The 26,698-nt window shown below is 46.0% G+C and overlaps 1 protein-coding gene across 2 annotated transcripts in view; it reads right to left on the bottom strand.

Annotated features, from left to right (window-relative positions):
• The window catches only part of Wwox (WW domain containing oxidoreductase), a 563,473-nt gene that overhangs the window by 223,775 nt on the left and 313,000 nt on the right, over nucleotides 1-26,698 (bottom strand). The gene's annotated exons all lie outside the window — the stretch shown is intronic.

The following is a 26,698-nucleotide window of genomic DNA, read 5'->3' as shown; positions in this document are numbered from 1 at the left end:
CTGTGGAGGAACCATGGTGACTTCCCAAAGGCCACCTCTAAGCCACGGGGAGCATGTGATTCACACGGGTAAGGGTCGCTTTGTTTCCCTGTCCTGGGCACCAGGGACCCACTGTGCTCACCCTCACATTCACAAGCAATATTTATACAGATAAATGCAGGAATTAAAACCACCATGTCGCCTCACTCCATAACAGTGTCACTGGTGACAGGAGCACATGGGACAGTCTGTGGGTGGCTGTTTCTTCTTGCACCCTCCAGCGCTACGGCACAGTCCACTACACAGAGGGTCCAAGCACATGTCCAAGGAGCCTCTTCCTGGGGTCCTGTGGGTTCTACAGGTATTTCAGAATATTAACAGGGACGGTGGGTTCCCCGTGACTGAGGCAAATGTCCTGATCGGCACTGGACAGCAGGGATCTCAAGTTTTAATCCTGGCAGGAACTGGAAGTGCAGATACTGCTGTTGCCAAATATGGGCACAGTCCATGGGCACTTGGCAACCAGATGAACGAAGGGACAATCAACAAACATCCAACAAAAACAGAGACGAAGAGCCGGAGACGTGCCTGAACTGAGTGTCCCTTCTCTGTTTCTTCATGGAGGTCCCCAAATGGAATGCCCCCAGATGGAACAAAGATTTCTCAGGGAAAGGTGACATCCAGACTCAGTGAGGCCACAGAGCAACTTGGGGAGACCAAGAGATTCCGATCAAAAGACCCAGGAAAGGGGAGTCCTGCATTTCCAACAAGCATCTCCACAAGGTTCTGATCTGAATTCAAGTTTGGACAGACATAGCTAGAGGTCAAGGTCATTCTCCAAGAAGGGTGAGACGGTGACTGCTATTCTTTCTGCTAAGTAACCCTTTGATTAGCAAGTTCTTGATTACACTGGCAAGCATACGTGTTTAACTAGTTATTGTGCACACCCGTAATTCATAGTACTGTCCTGGGCATTTCAAGCACAAGGCTCTCTTCTTCAAAAATAACCTTAACAGAGAAAACATTCGGACTTTGGTTTTGGGGGTTTGGCTTATTTCGCTTAGCATGATATTCTCCAGCTCCATCCATTTACCTATAAATGCCATAATTTCATTCTTCTTTAAGGCCGAGTAATTTTCCACTGTGTACATGGATCACGTTTTCTTTATCTATTCTTCTGTTGAAAGGCATCTAGGTTGGTTCCATAGTTTAGTAGTTTAGCTATTGTGAATTGAGCTGCTATAAACATTGATGCTGCTCTGTCACTGTAGTGTGCTGATTTTAAGTCCTTTGGGTATAGACCAAGGAGTGAGATAGCTGGTTCCATTCCCAGTTTTCTGAGGAATCTCCATACTGCTTTCCAGAGTGGTTGCACCAATTTGCAGTCCCTCCAGCAGTGTATGAGTGTAACTTATCTCTGATAAGTGGATGCTGATCCATAATGGGAGGGGATACAGAAGAATAAAGGAACTCTGGATTGTGCAGAGTGGAGTGAGGGGAGGGGAAGGGAGGAGAGGGCTGTGGGGATGGTAAGGAGGTGGAATGAGACGGACATTATTACCGTATGTACATGTATGATTATACTACTGGTGATTCTGCACCACATACACCAGAGGAAGGAGAAGTTGTGCTCCATTTGTATACAATGTACAAAAGGCATTCTGCTGTCATGTATGACTAATTAGAAAAAAATTAAAAATAAAAAAAACCTTAAAAAGCATTTTCCTCTCTTGCTGGTTAACTTAAAAAAAAAAAATCCCCATCATTCCAGGACTGACCACTGACACAGGCTGTGGCCTTTGTTTTTATGGTGACATCTGTGAAACATCCTTTCCACTGTGGACATGGGGACTGACTGGCTGCTAGATCCATGCATTACTCTGGCCCTGCTTTATTCAATTGAGAAAAAGGGCATTGTGAAAACATAAAAACGTATAACACAGAAACCGGAGCCTGAAGACCCAGGCTAGCAGGACCAGCTGCTGAACACCCAACCATCCCCTTGGCGATTTTCTGCAAAGAACCCAGTGTGGGCGTGCAGAGACCCAAGCTGAATTCCAAGAGCATCAACAGGGCAGGCAGATTGTGGCCACCAGATTAAAGGGCCCCGTTTTCCTTGACTCTGTCCCTTACCCCTGAGTGACCCTTACCTTTTCTGCATATGGTGGAAGCCCAGACTTGCTAGAGGATTCCCTCCCATCTGTAGAGAGTGACTAAGTCACATGTGCATAGTGACACCCCGCGGTGGTGGTGGAAGCCAGGGAGCTTGAGTAGCTTCATTTACAAAATGGGGAGAAAACACCATGTATTTTTGTTTATGTTCAATGAACAGCACTCTGTTGCATGCAAGCAGCACTTCTTAAATGTTTTCTAATTTCGCTTCCAAATCCAGTCACTTTCCCTCCTGGTCAATTCTGTCCCTAGTGAGCTGAGCTCCAAAGACAGTACTGGGGGCTCCCTTGTGCTCTCACCTTTGGGGGACACCAGGAGAGCCAAGGTTGGAAGGGGATACAGGACCACATGCTCTATGCTCCCTCCCTCCCTAATGGATAACCAGATTTCTACTAGGGGTGACCACCTCCACCAGGCTGGAGCCTCCTCCACTTGCCCCGTCCAGCCTGGGCCCCTGGGTGGTCTCCTGGAAGACTGTCTAGATATTTGTTAATAGGTCTTCATTAAGCTTTTCTCCATAGAAGTGTGCCTTTTTTTTTTCTTATCAATACCCTAATATTGCTCCTTAAAAAAATAAAATAACAATTAAAAAACATCCATGTATGTTGGTTTCTGGAGAGAACCACATTAAAACTCATACTGTCCTTTCAGAGATAAGAACATGAAGACTCTGGGCAGCTGGCTAGTTCCAAAGCAAGTCCATGACAGACAGGGCCCCTAAACCCAGATCATCTGTTGCCAAATTAAGACCCCCTCGATATATTTTGCAAGTCACCATTTCCACATTTAAATGACAATCGCCATAAAAGGTGATTTAATAAAAACATGATTTTATAACAAAGGAGAGAGGTTGACTGTGAATGTCTCTGACACTAGAAATCAAATAAATTCAGCGTTCTGACAGCACCTTGGCTCCCAATTGCACAGAGAAGGAAAAGCACCCTTGTCCCCTGAACACTTGCGTCTACACATCGGTCCCCAGATGTCCTTGTTCCATGCCTTACTTTAGCAATCCCCCACCATTGCAGGAGGGGCAGGAAAGGGTGAAAGAGACTCAAAAAGTTACTTTGTCAGATTTAAACAATTCGCTATAATTTGTTCCTATAATTATCCAATTTCATGCATTTGGGAAATAGTAAAAGAAGTAGTAGCAAAATACAGAAGATAATTTTGGGTGTAAGATAATAATGAATTAGATTAGATAGCAGGGCTAATAATCACATTCGCATTGTACCCCTGTTAAACCAAACGGGCTGCATAATTTATCAATGGAACCAGCCTAACCTAAGGGAAAGCTCCCTTCTCCTCATCCCAAGGAACAATGAAGAGGACACATTAATGGAATTAACCATTTGGAGATGGAAGTGCTGTCCTTGCTGTCACAGCACAGGAGGAAGACACCCAGAATTCAAGAAGATATGCACCCGCACAAGGCCAGCCGGAGACTTTTGTGTTGGGTTTGCCCAAGTTCTCCCTGCCAGAAGGTCACGTCGAAAGGAAATTTCTCCACCAAATACACATGAAGGCTCCCTGGATACACAGGACTCCAAAGAGCCAAACCCAGCTGCAATGCAATCAGTAGACAATGAACCCAGAAGGGGGTCAGACTTCAAGCTGGCTCTGAAACCCTGGGGCAAACCCTGCATGACCACGTAATTTCCCTGAGCCTCAGTTTCCTCGCCCATCAGACGAGCATGAACTATTCTGGAGGGTTGTGGAGATTAAATATCATAGTCTGCCCAGTGTGGTGTTGCATACATGTAGTCCCAGCAACTCGAGAGGCTGAGGCAGGAGGGTCGCTAGTCCGAGGACAGCCTGGGAAACTTAATGAGACCCGGATGTAGAGTGCCCTGGGCTCAATCCCAGTCCTGGACAACAATGGATATAAAATGTTTAGCACAGCCACTGGAATGTTATAATCATGCCATGTATATTAAATCATTATTACTACCGTCCCTATCAGCAGATTCGATTTCACAGGAATAAAAGAGTTGCAGATGTCAACACAGGACATCTCCAAACTCACAGCACTACAAACTGTCTGATGAGCAGCACCTGCTATTCTGCTGCACTGAAAATCTGGGGTCACAGCCACACTTATCGGGTACATCTAAGAATACCCTGAGAAGGGGTCCAAAGGGATTCACAGAATGCCAGAAGGGGTCCAACGGATGACAACAACAAAACAACCAAACAAAACCCAAAGCAGAACATACCTAAGGACCCAGCCATAGACATGGCAGGAGAGCTTGCCTCCGTGAGGTCACCCTAGGGTGCATCTGATGATCTCACGCCACCCCACCACTTTTTAGTAAATTTTACACAATGGAGAATTGGTCACTCAAACTGTTCTTCAATCCGCCCTGGGAGGAAGCCGAGTGCCCAGCGGCCACAGGCCCAGGGAGCCTGACTCCCAGCGCTCCAGAGCTGAACATGAAGTGCCAGCCCCAGCTGGAAACCAACAGGCTTTATCGTCCTCCTCAAAGCACGAGCTAAAGTTCATTTTCACAAGCTAAATTTTAAAAATCAATTAATAAACCACAACTGCCAAAGAATGTTAAAAAGCTCAAAGGCACCTAAGAAGGGCTTGGAAGAGACAGAGCATCAGCTGAGGTGACGGGCTCGCGGGCTCGCCGTGTGGGCCACGCTGCTGACGCGGTCTCCCGGGGTGGATGTCCTCCCACCTCCACTGCCCACTATCCTGTATGATAATCCCAGCATTAATTTTAAAATCATCATGAATCAATCATGAAATCTGACTCCTGTTTTTACTGGCAACAAAACACTCTAATTAGCACCTCGAATGAGAGCCATGGAGATGGGAATGTGAAGGGAAATCTGTGGGTAAGTCTTCCCCCGTGACCCAGCACAGAGGAGGGGAAGCGCCGCCCCTCCTGTCCCCTGACATAACCACCCTGGACCAATGCACAATGGACAGAGCACTGTGGTGAGGGCGGGGCTGGCCTGGTAGGATGTCCAGCAGCAGGTTTATCTGGACCTGCCGGAGGCCAGTGGCTCCCCTCCCTTCTCCACCAGGTATCTCTGGATGCTGCCAAACCTCCCCTGGCCGGCCAAGTCACCCCTGGCCGAGAACCACGAGACTAAATAGCAGCGTCTACATCTGGCTATTATGGAGATTAAACGTAATACTGAAAATCTCTATAAAGGGCTAGTGTGCTTCTAGGTGCACAGGGAGACAGACACATACACAACTAAGTGCAGTTAAGACCCACTAGGGGATACCAACCAAACTCAAGTGCTTCTGCTGCTGGTACTGAAGGAGAGGAAGTGGGTTCAGTGGTCCAGAGGTTGTGTAGACTCTCGCATTCCTAAGCGGGATATTTTTTTTTTTTAAATCAATTCTGTTGAAGGGTAACTCACACCCAGCACACCACATCTGTTTCTACTGCACAAGCTCTGTGTCCTGATGGGTGTCACAACCTGCCACTCTCACCAAACCCCCAAGGGCAGGATGCGCCCATGAGATTTACACACAACTTGCTGAAATAAGCACCGGCTTTTGGTATATTCGTTGTCAAAAGCGTTTCCATTAAGTGCACAATTGTGTGACGTGGCCTCCTGGGAATGTCCCTGATAGTCCATGGGGAAAGCTTTCCTGGAGAGGAGGGCGGGTTCCATGGGTGAGCCAGGCGGTGGACACCACAGGGGCTTGGTGGCCAGGAGTTGCTGTCCCGCCTTCCCAGCACTTTCATTTGTGCTTGCTGGGCCACCTCTGTGGGGACAAGGAACCCGTGCATGGGGCCTGGGACAACAGCTCCTCAGCTCACTGGTGTGCCTGACCCTTCCTCAATTGCTCCAGGACAGCTTCCTGGCCACCACTTCACTGCCCACTGGCCAGAGTCTGATCCTCCCTGTAGGCCCCACATCAAGATGCCACCACCTTCAACTCAGGCCTCCTCAGCAGGGGACACTTGTTTCCTTTAGTTACCTTCCTGTGGGGTCTGGGTGTGGACAGGGGAAGAGCTGGGAGTCAAGAAGGCAACAGCCCCCTCATATCCTGGGCTGGACAAAGGGTTTCTTGTTCAGCCTGAGCCAGCCCCAGAGTGTATTCCAGAGTGGAGGCAGCAATTCTTGGAGGAACACCTGTCCATCTAGGCAAGGGAAACAGGCCCATAGGAAGGGGAGATGGACTTCCCTGATCCCGGCTGGAAGCTGCATTTTCAGTGTGCAGGGGGCCTGGCACACCAGACAGCCAGCCCTGCTGGGACTTCCTATTTCAATGTGCAGTAGGGGACCCACTTGCAGCTGACCCCTGCACTGGTGTCCTTGCTCCAAACAGCCAGAGGAAGGACGGCTCAAGACCATCATCTCTCCTGACATCAAGAACAACTGCAAGAACCAAAACCCATAGAACCTTCTAGACCATCCACCCAACAAGGGGCCAGAAGCAGTAAGGAGGGGCCCCCATCAGCCCTCAGTGACTTCCTGTCTTGCTTCTCTCTCCCCCCACTGTCCCTGCACCACGGGGAGTGGGCCCGCCCTCAGTGCTGACGGCACCCTCCTGTGCTCCAGTGCAGGCTAATGACCAGGGCTGTGCATGTGCACATGGAAGACTCTGGAAAGCTCCTTCATCAGAATTACAAAAGCCAGAGCCGCTCGCTGGATGTCAGAGGCAGATAGAATGATGCATGTTCTCCATGGCATAAAATATAATGTTCCAATCAAATGATAAATCATGCTTATATGATTTTTATATCTCCATTTAGAAGAAAAAGAATTATATTTTTCTCTTTGATCTTTCTTAAAGTGGTGTGCCTTCCTGAAATTTCTGGTGAGTCTCAAGTCAGGATACCCTGGGTTGGAGATGATACCCTGAGGATTTGGCCACAGGTCAGGTAGCATGGGTGGCTCATGATGGGACCCAGGGAGGGGAACACTCACTCCAGCACACTGTGGTCCTGGAGCAGCAGAGGTGCAGGAAACCGATTGGAAAGAGAGAAGCTGTTGGTGCTTTCCTGCCATCGTCCCCCTCGAAATGCAGGGCATGGGACTGGACACTGCACTGCTCAATCCTGACCAAAAAGTAGGAATCATTTCTTGCAGGAAAAAGACTATTTGGCTTTATAAGAAAATATACATAGTATCAAACGAAACTAAATCATTGGTATTTTTTTTAACCCTCATTACTATAGAATTAAATGTTATTTATTGTAGTACCCATAATTTGTTGGCTAAAATACAAATATCAACTTCCTAATTAAATATTACTAATTAAGTTGGATTTTTAATGGAAGGAAATTGAGAAGGAAGTGTCTTATGGAAAAAATAATTTTTTTTAAACATCAGAAAAAGAAAATTGCCCATTATGGTTCCAATGTCAGCCATGCCATAAGAATGTCCCTTAAAAACCAAAATCAGCAGTGCTGGTAACTTTATAAAAAGAAAGCGGCAGGAAGAAGGGAATGAGCCTGCACACATGAGAGAACTGAAAGGGATGTTTGCAACTAAACACGCTTCCTGTTACTTTATGTGGACTTGATAGCCACACAGACTGGTACCGCCACAATTTAATGAGGGCTCCCATGTGACACGTGGGAAACACAAGAACTGTGGCCGAGTGAGGCAGCGTGTGAGTGCCACACTCAGGGAAGGTGGACTTTCTGACCCCAAGCTCCCACTCCTGGCTGCACTCTGGGCCTCTCCTGTGAGCAACAGCCTCCTGTGGGGAGCATGAGCAGCTGCTCCCAGGTCCCAGGTCATGGTCTCCTAAATCAGACGCTTGTGCTGGACACCACGTGAGGGTAGGAACGGGGCATCTTTCTAAAACGAAGCCTTCCTGTGGTGTGCAGAAGCCATTCCATCCCCCTCCCATGTTACAAAAGACCAAGTGGTTTTGCCCACGATAATGAAAAATAAATATGGAAGAATACTGCCCCCGCCATCAGACTGTCCACTGGGGACTGAAATGCTACCACCCAGATACAGGGTAGGAGCATTTAAAATTCAGAGTCAGACGAGGTTGCTACTAAGCCGGCGACCTTCGGGCCCCCCCCCAAACATTTATGATTCAGTAATTACCGGATGGCATGGTTACTGACAGCTGTGAGACTTCCTCTCCAACAGAACCATCTGAACACTGTAGGGTGAAGGGACTTCTCAGCACTAGCTGGGCACGGCACGGCCAGGGACCCAGTCTTACAGCTACTCACTTAATCATCTTGCATTCATGCATAAGGGCACATATCACTGAGAAAAATTAATATTTTAAGTCCTTTAGATTAGGTATGTGGCATTATTTTTTATTTTTATTATTATTATCATTATTACCACTATTACTACTACTACGACTACTGTTAACAAATACAGGTCGGTAGGGCATTGCTCAGGAAAGGCCTCTCACTTGATTTCTGTTCACACCCGTGAAGGACACAACGCTGCCACATTCCATTCTGATGCTGGAATCATCATCCGGAGTCTAGTCCGGCTCTGCAGTCGCAACCTTGCCTGTACTTTTTACCAAAGCTAGCAAGAGCATCTCATCTGCTCAATTACTTATTAGTGTTGCTACAGAATACCATTTCCTCTTGCGGCTGATAAAATATTAATCAAAAACAGGAACTGAGCGATTTCCCAGTGTAGATGTCTTCTAATGGTAATACAGGGAGTCAGAGAGAGATCTGGAGGTCATGTAAGAGCTTCTGGGGAAGCAGAGGAGGGCGACATCGGAGACGGAGGCAGAGGCTGCAGCTGAGCCTGGGAGCAGGCGAGGGATTTCCAACAAACCTGGAAGAAGCTTCCAGAAGCCTGGCTGGAGGCACCCTGTGGGGGAAGGCCAGGCCTGAAAGACACCCCAAGGATTATGTTTTGCAGTTCTTCAATGGAGAACAAGCCTTCAGTGAACTGAATTTTGTCTTCATTTAGCCATTATTTCAGGGGGTATTGGATAACGAATTCAGGGGCCACATCCCCAGCCCTTTTTCATATTGTATTTAGAGACAGGGTCTCTCTGAATTGCTTAGGGCCTTGCTAAGTCGCAGAGGCTGGCTTTGAACTCACAATCCTCTGACCTCAGCCTACCAGCTGTTGGGATTACAGATGTAATCCCACTATGCCAGGCTCATTTAACCACTTTTTAAAAAATTCTGATCCTTATGTTTCAATGCCTTCCCAGTTTCATGACTCAACTTCCTAAGTAACAGTGTATACAACAAAGTCAGATGAATCTCAAATTTTCTGCATTCAAAAAAAAAAAAAATGTCACGCACCTTCTGTCTTCTCCACCATAGTCCTATGTGTGTGAAAAGAACCCAGCTCTGGGTGTAGACAGGCTAGGGTCTGTAGCCAATTCCACTGCTCACTACACAGTGACTCATGGCCAACAATTTAAGCTCCCCAAAGCCTAGCTTCCTGAAGATTTCCAAAACATGCCATAGCTTCAAATGCTCACTTTCCCTGATACCAGAACCCAAACTATGTGCACACTAAGAAAAACTCAGACAAGCATCAACACCCTGCAGTCCATCCCCCAAAACACACCAGTTCTCACAGAGCTGCAGTGAACTGCATCTTTATGAGGGTTTATTATGCCCCCACCAAGCTGTCATTTTTTAAAGCATTGAGTAAATCCCACCTAATGCTTTGAGAAACACTGTTTATGAGAGAGGTAAAGTGCCCTAATCCAAAAACTTAAAATCTGAAATGCTCTGAAATCCAAAACTCTTTGAGTGTATGTCAGAACTCAAAAAGTAAAGCATCCCAGGGCTCAGATTCCCAGGTTAGGAATGCTCCACTAGCAAAGTCTATGCAAATGCCCCCAAACCTGAAAACTCCAAAATCAGAAGTATTCTGGTTCCAAGCATTTCTTATAAGGGACACTCCGCCTGAACTGGTGACAAAAAAGGGTACATGTAAGGGCGGGCATCGTGAGAATACCAGTAAGTCAGCCACCAGCACCAGGCGTCCCACGCCTTGGTTAACACTTACTCAGAACATACCTACATGTGCTAGCACCTCCAGTTCACTAACCTGCACTACACTGTGGCACAGGCTGCCAGGTAGGAGCATCAGAATATGAACCTGGGCTCTGCCTTTGAACCTGCTGCCTTCTCCAGCCACCCCCGTAATTTCTGATCCTCTTGTGGCACATACCCTCCCCTCCCACTCACCCCCGCTAAAAAGCAATATTGAAAAGAGGAGAAGATAAACAATGACTGCTGAAGCTTCTGGAAGATCCACTGGGACCAAGAATTAAGTTATATAAGGAAGCCGTCAAAACCTTAAAGCAAGAAGTTGTTTCATTACTGTCGTTAACCGAATCAGCTCGGTCCCCCAGGGCTGAGGATGTTTCCAGAAGGGCTCAGGGGTATCTCTGGCCTTGCACAATCAATCCTTTCTCCGGTTCCCCTGACCCTTTTCAAGCCCTCTGCAGAGTTGAGCTCTTTTGGTTCCTTTTGCTTAAACTCACCTCTCACCCACCAGAAACTAGCAAGACTCCCTTTCTCAAAAGAAGCTTAGAAGAGTTGGAGCTTTGGCGCCTGGAATACAAAATCAGTCCATATTGAGGGACAAGCTCTAGGCTTTGGTGAGGGTGAACTGTCCTCTCTGGTGCAGGGGTAGCAAACACACGGACTTGTGATGCTGTCTGTCCCTGCACCCTGTCCTTCATAACCAGCTCGACAACGGGCAAGGTCCTCCTGCCCACTGCCCCTCCCTGCTCCACAGCCAGTTCAGCGTGCTTTCTACCCTACAGTTCTGCAGCCACTGCCCACCTGTGCCTGGCATCCAAGATGACACTTTTTGAGCTATTTCTGTTCTACCAAGCTACCAGCAAAAGTACGCTAGATCCTCTGTACTCCTTGAGTGCAAAACTTGTGTACATAACTCGTGGGATTTCCACCTGCCTCTACACCCTCAGAAATGGAATCCAAAGTCTTAGAGACATTACAACCAACGAATACTGTGAAATGCTGGGCAAAGTATCCTTTTTAATGTGTTCCTCTTAATTACCATCTACTTTTATATCTGAAAAAATCACTCTGAGTTGAGGGTTTCCATCAAACTTTGGCTCTCTTCACCACGATCCATTAGAATGATAAAAATCCATTTTAAAAATTTAGAGTCTGGCCCAACTACCACAAGCCTGGGAACCCATCTCTTAGGAGTAAAAGCTTCGGTCTAGAAATGTGAATAGGATGTTTACCACATCACTCTTTAGGGCCGATGCAGCAGTGGAAAGAGAAACTTTTGAAACTCAGAGAATGTCATTACGTTCAATATGGCGGATGATATCCTTAGCTGCATACGTTCACAGCATGGAACAGTATGCTACCAAGGGGTGAGAAAAGCAAGATATAAAACAGTGTGCAAAAATGGTTCCATGGTTTGGCAAGCAAAACAGCTATTGAGAGAAAAATAAATAAATATAGAAGGGTTTTGCGATATATATAATCCCATTCAAGAGGGCTTTGCCCCCATGACTTGGTCACATCCTAAAGGTCACACTGTTTAGTACTAACACCTTCAGTGGGAGCATTTCAACCCATCAATTCTGAAGGAGACACACACATTCAGATCAAAGGAAACCTATGATACTTATATGTGCCCACCTTCATGCACTATCCATAGTAATAAGAAAGAGTCGTGTAACCCTGGTTAGGACCTAGGCATTGATTCCCCAAGCATTAAAACAGTGGTGCATGCCTATATTCCTAGTAGCTCGGGAGGCTGAGGCAGGAGGATCCCAAGTTCAAAACCAGCCCCAGCAAATCAGCAAGACCCTAAACAACTCAGTGAGATTCTGTTCTGTCTGAAAATAAAAAAAGAGAAAAATGAGGTCAGGGAAATTTGTTCCCTGTACCAGGGGTGCACAGCTTTAAAGTTAACTCAATCACCTCTGTTTCAAAGACCACTGCCATATCTACAGCCATCGAAGTCACCAGATCTAACTAGAGGAACAGCCTGTCAAAACTCAGCCTCACTGATTCTGTGTAATAGTGGTTGGCAGGCGGTAAAAATGCAGCTCAGGAAGCCGTGCTCGAGGGTGCTCCCAACACACTCCTGGTGTGCGGCAAGCCACCCCTTCCTGCTCTGGGAAGAACACAGCTGTAAACCTCAGTGCCCGGGAGTGGGTGCCCACAGGGCACATGGATGTCCCTCCCTGGTTCATGGCTGAAATGCTGTTTTGTGCTCAGGGACGCCACAGGGAGTACGTTACTCTGCTGCCTGTTGAGAATCCCTGGCCTGTGGTCAGCCCCTTGGTAAGAAGCAGGATGGAGACCTCCCTGAGGGGAGGGGACTGCTCACTTCTCCCTGAGGACAAGAACTCGCTATGTGTTGCTGACTTCTCTCCCCAGGGCCTGGCATGGTGCCTGGTACAGACTAGTACCTACTAAGTGAATTAATCTGAGTGCCTAGGAAACATGTGTTGCTAATACAAAAATTACAAGTTTCTACTTGTTAAAAAAATGAAAAAACTACTCCTAAAGGAACTGCATGTGTTGTATGTAAAGAGACCATTAATAACAATCACAGCAGCAACTCCCATAGAGTAAGCCTCAGTTAAAGGCACTGTGATAGTACACGTAATGGTGACTCTCCCAAGAACACCAGAAAGCTAAGGCTAGTGTTCCCAGGCAGCAGAGGAGGAACGGAGGCTCACGGTATTAGTCACCCAACCGGAGGGTACGGGTATACAAAGCCAGGGCGGTCCCTTCTCTTTTCGCCCATGCCTGTGATGCACAGACACATGCTCATTCAGTGATAAAGACTAAGAGTAAAGTATCCAGGTCAATCCACTTAACGTTAGGCATTCGGGAAATTAAAAAAAAAAAAAAAATATATATATATATATATATATATATATATAGGACAAGAAAACCCCAAAGCCACATGAAGCACAACTGGAGCATGACTTGACTTGTGCTCCCCTCTTAACACCTGTGCTGATGTGGACTCCATCCGAAGCTCGTCTACCTCACACTCCCACAGACGCAGATCAGTGGGAGTGCTGGGGACGACCTCTGACAAATGTGTTCAGGCAGGGGGATATTTCAGCTTCCGCCCTCTCTGGACCACAACATGACAGTTACAGGACTCACATCCATTTGTATCCCTGGTTGAATCCCACATAATTCAGCAGACATTCATTAGGATGCCATAACCATATCACACAGCCATAAATACATTGCTCAGCCTTGAACAAGACACTCGGGTTTAAACATAGCTCAAAATAATTCCAATTCTGGTGATTTTCAATTGCTCATCCTATAACTTTTCTGTGGTTCCTTAATGTTAAAATACAGTTAAAATACAGTAGGAAACCAAGAATAAGGGCATAGGCGTGAATGTGAGACTGTGTGTGTGTGTGTGTGTGCGCGCACACACACACACACACCTGTGTCACAGCAAGAATAGAATTTGGGGTATTGAGTTACAACTGATAAATAGTTTGTTTGAGGTAAAGGTAATTTAATAATAGATGTGAAGCTCCTTGACATGCCAATTTCAGAAGAAACATTCTTGCCATTATAAATGAGATCCCAGATTTTAACATTCTGAAGTGTCTGCTTCACATTTGAAGGATGGCTACTCTGATAAATTTTAAAAGAGCATACAAGATTTTGTCCTAAAACTTTGAAAAATATATAAAGCAAAGAAATAATGCAAAGTTAAAACCATATTGAATCCACCATTCTAAGGAGAACAATGCATTCTCAGAGTCAGACCCCGGTGCCAAGGAAGCCAAAGGCAAGCAGGTGACAACGCTGACACAGACAGTGCTTGCCATGATCTTTCCCTGTGCTCTGCAGCTGCCAGTGGACAAGGGGTTTGTCTTCAAGTTCAAGGATGGAATCACAGACACTTCTCTTCTCCCAGCAGTCAGAAACCTCACAGCAAACTTTTTAATTATTTGGAAGGAGGTGGAACCCTCATGTTTAAATTATGCTAAATAAGTATTTTCTCAGCTGGACTTTGGCCTGTGGAAAAATATCTATTCTGCAGGCTTGTAGGAAGGGTCGAAACAACAGGAGGAGACAGTGCATGTGCAAGATGGAGAGCCCTGGCCTCTGGGGACCAGAACACTGGAACCAGTGTACAGGATGTTCTAAAGAGTTCAACAGCATAGAGGGCACTTGAGCCCATAAAATGTTTCCAAGTGCCCCAAACCCTCTGAACATGAGCATTGAAAATAGGCAGAAATAAAGCCACGGTGAATCATGGAGTGTCCACACTATGAAGTCCTACGCAGCCATAGAGGAAATGAGCAAGCCCTGTGTCTGCTGAGCCGAGGGCTGTCCATGATGGGCGGGTCAGGGAGACAGAGGACTGAGGCTCGGCATTGCAGGTGAACAGGACAGTGTTCTTGTAGGAGCACACGGCAGCCCTCCTCTGCTTGGCAAGGACGTCCACTGGTGGATGGAAGAGCTGAGGACTGTGGGAACACCCCCCACTAGCCTTTTCCAGGCTGGGTTGTCTACTGAGGTCACTGGAGAGTGGGGACAGATGGTCTGGTCACTGAGGAAAGGAAAGAGGTGCCAGGGACTTTGTTTTTGCTCTTTACGAGTGTGGTTTCACTGACTGTAGTGAGTACACGCCAGTCTTAAGAAAAAAATTTTAAAAAGAGAGAGAAGGGGAAGGGCGGGGAGAGAAGCTTCCCACCCCCATACACCTTCCTGATGGCCAAAGGCGGTTCACTCTGGGGTGTTCCAATGCTGCCAGGCTGCCAAAATGGGAGTGGCTTTATGGTTCTGGAAAGGAGGTGCCCACTTGTCTGAAAGGGTGCCTCTGTGAAGCCGCCTTTAGAGACCAGTCGTGGGGACCACTGAGTAGGGAACGTGGGGACCGCTGAGCGGGGAGCCTGGGGCCCTGGGGCCTGGCAGGGCAAGGCAGGCGCTGGGGGAGCAGGGAAGGAGAGGAGGCGGCATGTGAAGGAGGGCTTCCACCCACCCCAGGCCCAGGCTGCATAGAGATGGGCTCCCAAGAAATCCTCTGGTGATGGCTAACTCTCTCACCGTCCCTGGGCCCTTCAGCAGAGTGACAACCACCCCACAGAAACCATTATGGCAAACCTCTCAGAGTTGTTCCCAAGCACAAACAGGACGCCACGTAATTCAGTGAGAGTTCACTGAGCACATACTAGGAGCTGCCTGCCTGATGTGGACGTGAAATTATGATCTCTTAAAAGCCCCAACATACAATTCAAGACCACCTTTTTCTGATTGTAAAAGTGATGAATTCATTTCAGAAAATAGTCAATGATACAAAAATGTTATTTAATTGACGAAAATACCTACAACTCCCCCAGACCAGGTCACCTTGCTACACACTAACACCCAGCACCTCCTGGTGGGCGGGGCCTCACAGGTCTCCACAGGAGCTTTGAGAGAAGGGAGGCAGGCCTTGGGCTCAGGGGAGCACTTGCCTGTGTCTATTTTCTGTGTCTATGTCTTTATAGAGTCAGAAAACTACCCTGTGCACACTGGTTTTCTTTAATGGCTTAGCCCACCTAAAAACATACAATAGGGCTTTCTCTAACATTCAGCCCATTTTTTTTCAATGCATCAAAACCCTCACTAGTTGGTCCTAGAACAGGAAGTACTCTGGTACATTCACCAGGAAGGCAGCTGTCATCAGCACCCAGAGCAAGAGACAGAGGGACAGGAATAGTGCCTTCTCCAAACAGGACAGTGCACTGGAGGACAGCAGGAGCATTTCACCTTTGCTACTTTCTAGTTGACTACACTGTTTTTATTTCCAACCATGGAAACTACATTTACATATATACACACATACATTTACATATATTCATATATATGTATACACATATAATATGTACAATACATGAAGTATTTTACGCATGATTTACATATAACATTTTATATATGAAATTTATAAATATTATGTATTCACATTATATATATAAACATATATATATCCATTTAATGGTGAAAATATGTCAAAGAGAACACTTACATGGGTCTAGTAGTGAACTCACTTGCTGTTTTCAGGCAGTTGTACACACACACACTCAACTTCAGCTGTTGCACATAATTAATGTGCTAATTATACATAATTATCTAATTACTAAAGGAAGGAGTCAAAGCAAATGCAATAGCAAAGATATTAAAATCTGCTCTTTGTAGAGCATCTTACCACATGGACTATCTCGATAGATCGGAAAGTCACTCTCTTTTTCCCTGATGTCTGAGGACTGACTCAGGAAAGAGAAGTCACTCCAGATGCATTAGCAATACTGTGGATCAGAGGATTTTAAGTCATCCTATTAACAGTATTGGTATCTTAAAAAAACACTACATTGGGGAAAAACATTGTCATACAACTATTCTTTGCAGTGCTGTGGGAACCAGGACTTGCACCAGACTCAGGTGAGTAAAGAAAGTTTCCCAGAAAAACTGCCGACCACACAAGAGGATAAAAGGGAATTAGAAAGTGGGAACTAGATGGTGATATAAATTTGGTAAACACTCTTCTCCTGTCCCCGGGGTGTTCTACATACAGTAACATGTGGGTGGATGGCTCCTGGCTATGAGCGTGGAAGACACTCTCATCCTTTTCCCTCTTAGAGAGGCTGAGGCGCTGACATAGAAGGCCCTGGTAAGTACTGCATTGCTGAACCAACGCTCACCACTCTCCCCCCACCCCCACCGCCCCGTGCCTCCATCAATACAGACCAGACGGGACTGTAGGCAACTGGAGGCCAAGCTGCTATTTCACCATCCCGTCTGGACCACGGATGCATCATAAGGAGAAGCTCTGCTTTTCACTGAGCCCAAGGTCACTGTCCCGCAGCAAACACCTTTCCATAACAAACTTGAGAAGCAAAGCCAACACTGCCCGAGGAGCCTCAGGAAGCATCCTTCTCCCTCCTAACTTCCCTCCAGGGCTTTGGACTCTCCACCCGACACCTATTTTCTATGACCAAATAACTGAACCTTTTATCCAATGTGACCCATAGTATTTCTCCAGAATGTTAAAGCTTCCACAAAATCACGCCACATCTGAAAAGAACAGCTCCCTGCTGATACAGAAGACACACACAGCATCTCCAGGTATTGTTTATTTTGTTAATTTGTCCATGTATATCCTAGCTCCTTCCAAAAATGATTCAAGGCACCCCCTGCTTTTTTAAATGCTATCATCAAAATCCAATGGGCCATGACAAACGGAAGGAATGAAAACATAAACCAGCTGGAACTTCCAAAGGCTCATGTTCATTACTTTTACTATTTAACTTTAACTTTTAATCTTGGGCCATAAAAACTGTCCTAATAAAAGATCCATAAATATTTCCTGAGTGTGCAAAGGAGCGGCTTGATGACCTGGAGCATATGCTGCTCCTTCCACCTTGTGCTCAGGGCCCGGGGAGCCTGTGGAGGAGACTGAGCAGCAGTGGCCCCAGGCTCTTCCTCAGGGGTGACTCCAAACACAGGGCCACCAAAGAGTGAAGGAGACTGTCTTCACTCTCAAACTTCACTTTAAAGGGAAGAAATAGTAACCTGTTATTTACAAGGTAATCAAGGAGATTCAGGCATTGCAAAGGTAAGAACCTGTGAAAAACTTGAGAAGGCACCACACACACACACACACACTTTGTTGTTTTATATATATGTGTACACACACACACACATACACTCCTCGTGTGTGTAATCCCAGCAGCTCAAACAATAAAGTGGCCTGGGACAAGGGTCTCCCTGAAGTCTCACCTACAAATCTCTTAATTTCGCTCCACATACTCAATGTGTCTCTGCTAACTCAAGAACTGCATGCACCCCAGTTGAGTACAGCTCTCTTAAATTCTATCTCTAATCATGCATTGATTTCTAAGTAAACATAATTAATTGCCAAATAATTTCAAATTATAAGATGGGTTCCCTGGAACACATTTAATTTTACCGAACAACACGTTTTTAAAATTAGAAACACTCAAGACTCAATACCATTTTTGCCTCTAACCTCTTCCAAATTAAATTCTGGGAATATACTTTAAAATTTATATCATCATCATAGTGCATTTTTTCATGAACAATACATAAGGATAATGGCTTTTATAATGGGATGCAGAAATGTAAGTTTACAGGAACCAGCAATTTGTAATATTAAATATTGAGATTTTTTTTTTCCCTCAACTTACACGGCTTTTTCCTTTTCTGAGTAAACACCATTCTGCGGAAGCACTACAAGGCCATGTTCTTGATTACACTATTTTGACTACTGTTAAATCTCTAGCTGTCTTAAATTAGATGCAAGTAGCATTTCTAAGTTTAGAATCCTGGACAGAGTATTTTGTCCTCTGGAGAGGACTCTAGGACTTCGCAAGCCTCTAAGACATCGCAGGCACATCTAATTCAAAGGTCATTTGTACTTCTGAGAGCCTTGAGCCAGTGCAGAAGCCCATGTTCCTGAAACTCTTTATTTCTGATGCCCAGCAAGTTTTATACAACCTCTTTCATCTGTGAAGTGGATCCATGAGACCCTACCTTCCACATCCCATGGAGAAGAACGTGTAAAGACAAGTAGCTGCGTGTTTTAGCCTAAGCAGATAATCTGTCATAAACAGCACATTGTGTTTAATATTCAGATCAAGACGTTTCTGTCTCATTCCAGCAGACCCTTCTGACAAAAGCCATCCCGCGTCTGCCAGGAGTATCGAGTCCAGCTGAGGACAAATTTCAAGATGAACCTGAAATCAATTTGCCATCAAATTTTCATGGCGCTCCCAGACCCTCTGTGGCATTTTAATTACAAGCACCCTAGGCGGGGGGTACTACAGATATTGACACTCAGCTCCTACAATAAACTTTATTGGCAACCTCTGTCTGAATGCAGTACTCACCTAGAATAACAAGGAATGCACGAGGCCACTGTAATCACTGGGAACCATCTTGTTCAGAGGGTCTGGGCAGTTCTTAGGCAACAGGCTTGGGAGACAGAGCCCACGGGTCTCAGGAGTACAAACGACCTCTGAGTTAGATGCATCTGCGATGTCTGGGAGATCTGCAAAGGTCCTAGGGTCCTCTCCATAGCACAGTGTCATCTTGTTCCCTCTTGGCGCCTGGTTGCTTCCATCTGGTGTGTACCATCTCAGAGCTCTCAAAAGGCTTCAAGTCCTCATTCACAGGCCAGGATGTTGGGACATAAGGTATCAGTGTGAAACTGCTAAGAGCCTTGTTGTACCAGGATAGCAGCGGTCACTGGCTGTACTTGGGGACAGTGTATGGAGGGAGGGAGAGGTATTGAGTGGCCTTGGCATCAATGACAGTCTTCCTCTGCTTTTTATTTATTTTGTTTTTTTGTACAGGCTTTTGGAAGGGCTGTAGGTATCAAGAGAAAGGGGAACCCGGTGCTGTGGTACATGCCTGGAATCCCAGCAGCTCAAGAGGCTGCAGCAAGAGGATTGCAAGCTTCAAGCCAGCCTCAGCAATTTAGCCAGGCCCTCAGCAACTTGGCAAGACCCTGTCTCAAAATAATATATAAAGAGGGCTGGGGATGTGGCTCAATGGTTAAGCACACCTAGGTTCAATCCATGATATGCCCCTCCCCCCACCAAAAAAAAAAAAACAAAGAGTGATAAAGGAGAAGACCTGAAATTTGCTAGTCATAAAGGATTTCTGCTATCTGAAAAGCAACATCTAGGATCACAGACGTGCCGTTTTACGGAGGAGTGCTGAGCGGCCCAGTAGGCCAGGCGGCTTTGCTACTAGACACACTGCACAGGCAGGTGCTGTCCTGTTGGCCTCAGTGGTAATGCCAGATGGGAATGGCACAACAACCAACAACCGCCATCTCAGTGGCTCGGCAACTTTGTGCCAGGCATTGGGGCAGGCACGTTTCACAGGCCAAGAGTCCTCAGACATCCTCCCAAGGGAGCAACTGAGGAAAGTGAGGCCAGTGTTCTGGCAAATGCTTAACCACTGGCTCTACAGAAGCAAAAGCATGTGTGTGTGCATATGTGTGCCTATTACATAGTTCACTGATTCAGAGGTGTGTGGCATAACACAAATGAAAACACACCGTCTTCTGCCAACACTCCCACTGATGCTTCCATGGATCTGCACATGACTTTGTATCCATAGCTGGGTGCCCGCCGGGCCCATGAGCATGGGCAGTCCTAGAGGTGCTCAATCCTTCTAAGCCCAGCAAATAAGGTGAGAGCAAAACAATGCACACACACATATTTTGGGGCTTCATTCATTTTTCAGTGGCATAAGCAACTTTGTTGACAAACTGGATAACCCATTTTTAACTCGTTTTTATACCACACATCATGCAATAGGCCTGTGCGTGTTACCTTCATGTCAACCAGCACGACCAACACTGCCATTGTTTTCTATGTCAAGACAACATAAACACAACACTCAAGCATGCTCCAAGTTGTAGTCTTTGCTGTTTCTGTGGTGCAAATATTCCTGCCATGGCTTCTTTCAAGATACTGAGGTGGTTTCCTGAGTGAGAGCTATGTGCAGCTGCGCACAGCTCCAGAGTACGTCCACTGGCTACATGGAGTAGACCTCAATCAGCTCTAGAGCACTGGGATGGCTTTTTTTTTAAAGCTAAAAGTGGACACCTTTGCTACTTCTGAGTCCCAGGATACTGAGGGGAGGGCTACACTGTACACCGGGCATGGTGCCCACCCTGCCAGAGCTCACAGGCGCAGGCACACACACACACACACACAGCTCTGGCAAAAGGAGACCCTGCTGGCTGCCCTGCCCTGCCCGGTACTTTCAAACACAGCTTCTCGCCCTGCTGTTTCCCAAGAGAGGGAGATACTTCCAAACACAGCTCCTCCATCTATGTTCCAGAGGTAACAGAGGATAATTAAATATCTGTGCTTCTGAAAAAAGTTGGCAGGTTTGACTAAGAGAACAGAACATGCCCCCTCACCAGAGCCACAGGCCTTAGCCCCAGAGAGTGGCTGGCCACGGCCTCAGCACGGGCTGTAGCATTCCAGCCCCACTTTCTGTCTTTGTCCCTCCTCATCAGATTTTCTTGGGGTCCCTTGAAGTGCAGGGCATGGTCAGCTATCCATTTCTTATAAGAGACCAGCAACATGATGGCACTCTGAATCAACTGCTGTCCTTTTTGAGGAAAAAAAAAAGGCTTAATAAATAAAACCTAGGAGTTGGGTGCAAATTTTAGAAAGCAAAGATACCCTGACTTCCAGGCCAGGTGGGCCCACTCTGTTCTGCAGAGCAATTAATGGCATCCGACAGTTAGGGGGCAGCACTGGGTTTTATTTTGGCTAAATGAGTGCAAATTCAGAGGCTCTTCCAGGCCTCATTAATGGAGGCGGGTCAACAAGGGCTACTTTCTCAAGGCAGCGTGGATCATCAGGGATGCATGTCCACACAGGACACGGTTTCCTCCGCCAGCACGTCCCAATTCAACAGCTAAGTGCCTCTACCCAGGGGTGCCAGGCGGACTGGGCTACAGACTGGGCCAAGAGGTCTTTCCAAGGATGCCAGGCACAGGAGCACTTGTGTGACGCTGATGCTAGAAGATTTGTTCCTCCAGGACAAGACACCCAGTGAGACTTTGGGGGGACACCTCTGCGCATGTTTTGAAAACATAAAAGGACACAGCTTTCTATGCACTGATCATGCTAAAATTATTCCAAAGTATTCCCTGGAAATGCCAGAGCTGTAAAATACCTGAGATATAAACTAGAATATCCTAACCCTTGTCAGTAACACAGTGTGCTTTCTTTTTTTCTTTTCTTTTTCTTTTTCTCCTCAAGGAGCAGTTGCTCAAAATAAACATCCATGCTTCCTAGGCACAAATTTATATTGTGAAACCCAATCTGCAATGCTTGATCTGTAAAAAACATTTTATATTCATATATTACGGTTAATCTTGTCTTTTTAAAAATCACCAGCATGCACCAGAGAAATCAGCCGCGTTCTCTACCCTTCATGCGCTCCCAGTTCTCCTCCACGCTTGCTCTCTGTTGGCTGAATGAACGTGAGGACACCATCAATGTCTACCACTTCATTCGAGATAATGTTCCCCGGGCTAGAAGGATCTTGCTTCTCTGTGTTCACGACAGAAGCAGATTAGAAGGGGCCTTAGGCCAAGGAGAACTCAGGGCTGGCACGAACGGGCCCTGAGTGTGTCGTAACTCATCAGCACAGAAGCTCTAAGAGCGCCCACCCTGTGATGCTCAACCGGCTGGCGCATGCCACCTCCCAGGCCAGCAGGGAGCAGCGTGGGAAACGGGCCTGTGGTCCCTCACTGGTCAGCAAGCATGTGGGCGCGTGAACATATTTTTTTGGAGACATCTTTCTCTAAGTTCTGGGGGTGGAGGAAACCGAGATAGAATGCTCAGACGCCACCAGGTTTTCTTCTTTCCTGGGTTGAAACAAAACGCTATGAGAAGCCAAACACTCCTCTTCATTTTATGGAGCGGCGAAGTCACTGAGCGGATTCGTTTGAGGCAAAGGCGATATAGAATCTCAATGTGTGCCAGGAATACGCTTGGGCATGGGGCCAACAGAACTCGGCCTGTGTCCACAGGGAGGACAGGGAGGCCAAGTTATGTTTGGAAAGTCGCCTCTCATTTCTGATGCAGTCTTTCCACGTCCACAGAAGCCACTATCCCCAAACTTGAAGCCTGTGGTCCTCGCCCCCCACCAGGCAGATCCTGCCAGCCAAGCCAGTGTCTCTAGGGCACAGACCTACCCAACTCAGCAGAAGACCCAGTGGTGCAGGGGTCTGGCAGGGGCTGACCAGGGATGGCTGCCTTCCTGCCAGATCATCTCTCTCTCTGGAGCTCAGCCAAGGAAATGTGCTTTGCAGAGCCGACCCCTCCTCCTCTCTCCAAATCACATTGCTCATGATTAAGGAGAGAGAGGCCGAATCTTCCTCCACAGCCCTGGAGTCCTCCCCACCCACTCTCTACAACATCAGTTCATCTGGGCAGTTTTTAAAGCGCAGAGTGTGGGCCAGCTGGAACTGGTTGCCTTTTCCTGGCCAAATGCTCAGGGTTCCTTCCAGCCTGCAGCCTGAGTTCCCCATGTGCTGCAAAGAACCAGCACGGGGAACCAGGGTGTTGCTGACCACGCTTCCGGGCAATGTCCCCAGGTCAGAGCAAGTAAGAAGCCTTAGTTCTTGGTGAGGTTGCTTGGCCCCAAGAGGCAAGTCACTGAGCTCTGTTGTCCAACGAAGCTCTGGAATAGGCTCTCTGGCTGCCCAGGTCACATCTACATTGCAGTCCTTATAAAAGTAGATGGTTTTGGAGGGAGAACAGATTGTCTCTATTGGCTCTAGCCTCTTTCGGCTCAGGGGTAATCCAAGTGCCACTGCGTAGGCCGGGTAGACTCTGACTTCCTTCTAGAAACCAGGCTACTTAGATAAGGTGTTGTCCAGCTTGAAGCAGCCTCCAACCCTTGGCAAGTGTGCGGTGACTCGGTATGAGATAATATAAAGAGAAGGGAACAATATTCTCTGTTTACTCACTCCAGGCAATTTAGTAGCCGAGAATTGGAATTCATTTGGAATGGGCCGCAGCTTTCAAAAATAAGTTGTATATATTTAAAAGATCTTTAGATTTTAAGTTTTGGTGGGGGGAGGGTGTACCTGGTGTGAATGTTCCAGACCTATTCTGCTTTGGGAGCTCAAATAAATTCAGGAACAAGAACAGCCCTTAGTGGAGGAGAAAGAATCATGTTAAATGCACCATTTATCTCCTTTCTGGCACAAAAAGTATATATAAAAATATATTCATTTATACATTTTCTTCTGGGGGCCCTGTAACTCTTCCCAGTCATTATTCATATTAATTAAATGTGTGTTTGATTTCTAAACCACTAGGCTTAAGGACTCAAGTTGAGATGTTGTAGAAAGTAAACACCGTAGCCTCGCCCACCGCGGAGGGCCCAGCATGACTGCATACCTAGCTCCGAACTCAGCCCACCACGGACGGGAAGTTTCATGTGTCTGGGGCAAGGCTCCAAGCCCCATGACAAGCCTCACTTTTGCTATTTGGAAACTAGAATTAATCCTTCCATCCTCCCTGATTTGCAGAGATGTTTTCAGGACAAACCTGGTCATATTTCTTGAATTCTGGGTGTTCAAGGAGAAAAGAAAAGATGGTATTACTAAAACACAGTCCCTGTGATTCCCATGACTGGGAACATACCGGTCCTTGGAGCATCTTTAAAATAGTAAAGCAGCAACAGAATTTCCATTCCTTATGAGCCCAGGAAGGAAACTGTGAGAAGTGAGTGATAAATACTAGAAAACTCTATGAGGATTCCTTAAAGCCTGAAATGGACAAATGCCTTCCAAGAGATCAGTCTTGCTGATAAACACTGGTTCATAAAGCAAATTAATCTACATATGTGAGTTGTACAGAGCACCTTTCTCATAGGATTTACTCTTTAAAAAAAATCTTCTTTAGTTCACTTTTTTTAATCATTTCCCCCCCTTATGGGATTCTTTACTCTGGAGACTTGCCAAGTCCCCAAGAATACATGACTTCATTTTTCCACAGATGCATTTCTATATACCTGGTATTTCAGTTATTTATTAACCATGCCTAGTTTTGTGGTTTCTAGCTTTATATCTTTAAAGTCATTAAAACTTAATAGGAGAATTAATCATAAAAGAAATCTATCAAACACAGTTGCCAAGCACTTTTTTCCTGCCTGACTGACATCTTTAAAATGTATTTGAAGGTTATTTATTTCATCACACCCAGGGAATAAAAAAAAATAACTTGCAGCTTCCAAGTTCAGAGAAAGCATAAAAATGTGATTTACTATTTATTGTACAGTTAGGCACATGCATATTATATATTGCATGTTAATCTTCGACTGGCTAAGTTTAGCAAATTTGACAACACTACTATTCGCCAGTGAGGAAAGGGAATCGACATCTGTTCTCTTCCAGATATGATTCCTTCTTGGAAGGAATCAGAAATACTCCCAGGCCTCCTATTTTCTGGGTAAACTGATAGAATGCAGGCTGTTCAAGTGGACAGTCAAACCACAATGCCCCCTGGTGGCAAAATAATGCACACACACGTGCTTCTGCACTTCTATATTTTAGAGAAACCTAAAATTTATGGCATGGAGATTTTCTTTTAGTTTTAAAAATGCAAATGCAAAGAGTGTGGCACACTGATTTTAATACAGAGGAAATAAGAAGCTGTGTTCCAGTTTCTGAAATCAAAGGTGCATTTAGTTTCTAAAAATCACCTTGATCGAACTTTATTTTTACAGTAAGGGATTATACTTGAATTCAACACTGATGATTTGGTGCATGGGGGGAAAATCAGAACTGCAGCATATATATATTTTTTAAACTAAATTTACAAAAGTGGAACAGTTGGCAGATGCTTAGAGGTGGACCTATGGGTCTGTTAGCTCATTTTCAGTTCAGTTAAAATGGAGTGACAGCAGTTTCCAGGTTTTACCAGGGGACCGCCAGCTCCATCTTGCCATCATGCTCTCAGCATGCACCTCTGATAAGCAGCTTAAAGGGAATTTCCTCGGGTCAGACATAAATAGAGAGTCTCAGGTTCCCTTAATCCAGACACACATCGCTTGCAAGTTAGGCCTCATAAATCTCAAAAACAGGCAGCAACACATAAAAGGCAATGTTGTTAGAAGGCTCAAATACATTAAATGGGAATGTCTGAAACTCGGGCTCATTAATCATACAAACAATACTGACGCCTTGTAGTAATCAGGGAGTTCGGCACCTTCCCTTCTCAGAAAGCACCTCATTTTACCTCTTGCTATCTCCAGGAGAGGGGAGGTCCAGCACAGGACACTGAATTCCCTCTTCATCTCCAAGAAGCTGAGCCAGTAACAGTCAAGGTCGTACAGCAGTTGCAGAGTAAAAATGTCACCTAAGGACCCTGGTACCTTGCTCCAGAGCTGCCAGCTTTGCTAATAATGATTCTTTTCGGATGCCAGACATTTTAAGACATTGACGTGATACAGACAATGCTGCTAAGGCATGCCATTAAAGGATTTGGGGTAAAAGTACAAGTTGATGCTAAAACGCATACAGATTCCATAACAGCATTATTCATGATAGGCAGAGAGTAGAACAACCCAAATGTCCATGAATTCGTGAATGGATTTTTTTTTAAAAAAATAAGGTGTAGTCATACAATGGAATATTATTTAGTCATAAAAAAAATCAACAGGGGCTGGAGTTATAGCTCAGTGGTACAGTGCTTGCCTAGCATGCTTGAGGCACTGGGTTCGATCCTCAGCACCACATACAACTAAAGGTCTACTGACAACTAAAAAAAATAATAATAATAAAAAAAAGATCAACAGCGGGTGTGGTGACACAGGCCTGTAATCCCAGTGCCTTGGGAGGCTGAAGCAGGAGGATTCCAAGTTCAAGACCAGCCTCAACAACTTAATGAGGCCCTAGGCAACTCAGGGAGACCCTGTCTCAAAATAAAAAAAATAAAAAAGGGCTGGGGACGTGGCTCAGTGGGTAAGCACCTCTGGGTTCAATCCCCAGTTCCACAAGAAATAAATAAAGAAAGAAATGATAGGCCAGGGTTATGCCTGGCATGTGTGAGGCACTGGGTTCAATTCTCAGC

Source organism: Marmota monax, unplaced genomic scaffold, assembly GCF_021218885.2.
Source record: "Marmota monax isolate L192 unplaced genomic scaffold, Marmota_monax_Labrador192_F-V1.1 WCK01_AAM20220418_F8-fsc00024, whole genome shotgun sequence".
Taxonomy (NCBI): domain Eukaryota; kingdom Metazoa; phylum Chordata; class Mammalia; order Rodentia; family Sciuridae; genus Marmota; species Marmota monax.
Note: the sequence above shows the minus strand (reverse complement) of the source record. Positions and strands in the feature narration are given on the sequence as shown.